The following is a 3,686-nucleotide window of genomic DNA, read 5'->3' as shown; positions in this document are numbered from 1 at the left end:
CGCAGGCTCAGCGGCCATGGCTCACGGGCCCAGCCGCTCCGCGGCATGTGGGATCTTCCCGGACCGGGGCACGAACCCGTGTTCCCTGCATCGACAGGCGGACTCTCAACCACTGCGCCACCAGGGAAGCCCCTTGGCTCACTTTTATAGCGGCAGAAACAGAGTACCAGATAGATTAATAACAGTACCAATAAGAATGGTAAACACCAAGGGCTGGGCACTGTTCTATGTACTTTACACACATATTACCTCACTTAATCCTCTCCACAATCCCATTAGTCCCATTTTACAGATGAAGAAACTTGTCCAAAGTCTCACAGCTGAATAATTGGAGTGGGATTTCTGGTGCTCAGTTGACGTTCTTACCTCAGAGAATAAAAAAATGTTCCCCTAGTTAGGTTTTCTTTTACTCCAGAGAGACAATCCCCCCAAAACAGAACTCAGAGTCATAGAATGGAGAAGCCACACGTACCACATCTCTGCCATTCCCCCCACTGGCTTTCTTTAAGCTCTGGACAGTCTGCTCTAACCTCATGGACAGAGGAGATGGGTCTTAAAACGCAGCCTTGTTTGGTTACCCCTTGAAACCCTGCGCTTTTCATCTAAGAAATTTCTGTGAGCCATCTCCTCAAGCAAAGTGATCCAAATTGCCCTAAAATGTTGGACGTGAACTGGTAGAAAGTGTCTAGCTTTGCTAGCACATTTTCGAGGGAGCTGCTCTCCCTCTCTGAACGCTGATGCCCACTCTATGCACAGAAGGACAAAGGTGTGTGGTGGCTATTTGGGACTCTAATACCAAAAGGTCCACCCACGCCTCTGCCTTTTACTCACAGTCCCAGTACTCCAGAACAGGGAAACCGACAATGGTTGGATAAGGGCTGAGGTAGACATCTGTTCTTTGCATAAAAGCCCTGGCAGTGAGGCTAAGGACAGCCCCTTTCTCTCTTCCCTCCTTTCTCTCCCATCTGGCAGAGGAGTCCGGCTCCCTAAATCTTTTTGTTGGCTAGTTTCCATGGCAGTTATTGTCTGTGTGTGTGAACACGTCCACCCCCTCACCCTTTCTCCCTACAGAGCAGGCCCTCACAGCTGAGGCTCGGTAGAGAGAGAGGCAGGCAAAGCCGCCAGGGCTCTGCAAGCAGGCTGAGTTCCTCTTGGTGAGGGGATCACGCCTCCTGAGCTCAGAGCCCCCAAGCTTGCGTGCATTCAGGATGGGGCCCCCTGCGTAGGGCCTGGCTGCATCCCAGTTCATCAGCCAGAGGCAGCAGCAAGGAACTCGTAATCCTGGAGAAAGCCCTTGGGATCCTGGGGACACTGTAGTCCCTGCCTCCAGCCTGCTCCTAGGAGGAACCTCGAGCCGACCCCTACTGGGTCCTCTCCAGCCCCCTCTCCTCCTTTGTCTTTGGCAGATGATCACTTGATGTCCTTTTCCCGTGGTCAGGTAAGTTTTATTTCAATCCGTGTATGCAGAGTGTCACCTTGGCATTCCCAGTGCCTGCTACTGGGGAGACAGGTAGCAGTGTTTGTTAGAGACAGACTGGCATGGGATTGGGAAGGGTGAGGGTTTCTAAGTGCCTTTCTTCCTCAGCTCGGCCACTCTGGCTTTGCAGTTAAAGTTTCCTTCCCAGCTGGTTCTAACCTAATTAACTTCCAAGATCACTGTCTTGGGCACAGACTGACCAACATACAGCCAACATCCAGAACGTCTAGTTCTGGTCTGAATTAAGCTCAACGTATTGAATATGAACTATGTACAAATTGCTGTGCTTGGCTTCAAAGGAATTGCAAGAATGACATACAACAGTGGTTCCCACCTTCAAAATGCTTACCACCTGTTAAGACAAATAGAACCTCTACACAAATGGTATGTGGACTCCGGGGTCAGACAATCTTGATTTCACACCCTATTCTGGCTCTGTGACCTTGAGCAGGTCATTTAACCTCTCTAAGTCTCAGTTTCCTCATCTGCAAAATGGGGATAATAGTGCCTACCTTATAGGCTAAATTATACACACACACATATATATATAAAACTTAGATCCATTCATGACATTAATAATCACCATATATTTGTTAACTATTATTATTAAACTCATATGAAATTTAAATTATATAAAATATGTAAAGAATTTGGAATAGTTCTCTGAGTATCAGTGGTGGTTATTATCACGGGAGGCAGTTGTAAGTGCTCACACAGTTACAGATAAAGTTCTAGGAAACATGAGAAGATCGCTCTTGCCTGCCAGGATCATGCAAGGCTCCTGGAGGAGGTGGCATTGAGTTTGAGCACTGAAGAGGGGATATGATTTCAACAAGCAGGGTTGCATAAATGTAGCAGAGAGTACCAAGCCAAGGTGCGGCACTAAGAAATGAGAGTTCTATTGGGTGCCGGCTCTAGAGCACTTTGGCTGGAGACCAGGCACCGAGCCTGGCCGAGAGGCTGAGCTGGACATTAGGCCCCAGCATCTTGAAGACAAGGGCCAAGTTTGGGGTGTGACACTGTGAATACCGGATAACTAGCCCAGCCCCGGGAGGAGGCAGAGTGTGACACTTGAAAGACATCCAGGCTGGGAACCCCAAGACCAAGGTTCAGGTCCTGGCTGAGCTCCCAGTTGAACTGGGTGCTCTGAGGCTCATGTCTTCTCCTCTGGGTTTGTTTTGTCACGTGTGAAATGGGAATAACAAAACTTGGTACACCTCTCAATTTTGTTATAATTATTAACTATGGCATATGAATGTGAAAGTATAAATCAATATGTAAAATGCAAAGTACTATTCTTCAAGATAAAGAAGAAATAGTGTATCATCTGCACAGCTCTGGGGGAAATGCAGAGGAATAAATCATTTAACAAGGAGACAAGAAAATCGTCTAGCATAACATCTGACTCATAACAGTAGTTGAATGAATGATCTCTCCCAGAACTGACTGATTGGTTAACTTATTCATTCATTAATTCAACAAGTATTCCTGGAGTCTCCACTGCATGTCAGGCTTTAGGCTTGGTGATGGGAGAGAGCGGTATATAAGAGAGGCATAGACCCTGCCCTGAGACCCTTATAAGCAATTCAGGGAACTGGCAACCTGGGGATGTCCCTCTGCCCCATACTAGCAGCTTCCATCCTGCTGGCCATCTTCTAGTTTCTTTCAAGGACTATTGCTATTGGACATTTATTTTATTTATTTTTAAATCAGTGTTCTTTTTTAAAAAATATTTATTTATTTATTTTTGGCTGTGCTGGGTCTTCATTGCTACGTGGGGGCTTTCTCTAGTTGTGGCGAGCAGAGCCTACTCTTCATTGTGGCACGCAGGCTTCTCATTGCAGTGGCTTCTCTTGTTGCAGAGCACGGACTGTAGGGCACACAGGATCAGTAGGTGTGGCTTGCAGGCTCTAGAGCACAGGCTCAGTAGTTGTGGCCCACACGGGCTTAGTTGTTCCACAGCACGTGAGATCTTTGCGGACCAGGGCTCAAACCCGTGTCTCTCCTGCATTGGCAGGCAGATTCTTAACCACTGCGCCACAAGGGAAGCCCCTGGAGGTATCTTTTTCATTGATTTTAGGCTCCTAAGACACACACCCCTCCATGGGTCTTGAGAATACCTCCTCTCTGCCCTCTGCTGGTGGGGAGTTGTAAGGGCTTTGCAATAAACAGCTCAATGTTCATTACTTATAAATACCGTGCATTCCTG

Source organism: Lipotes vexillifer, unplaced genomic scaffold (genome assembly GCF_000442215.2).
Source record: "Lipotes vexillifer unplaced genomic scaffold, Lipotes_vexillifer_v1.1 scaffold1122, whole genome shotgun sequence".
Taxonomy (NCBI): domain Eukaryota; kingdom Metazoa; phylum Chordata; class Mammalia; order Artiodactyla; family Lipotidae; genus Lipotes; species Lipotes vexillifer.
Note: the sequence above shows the minus strand (reverse complement) of the source record.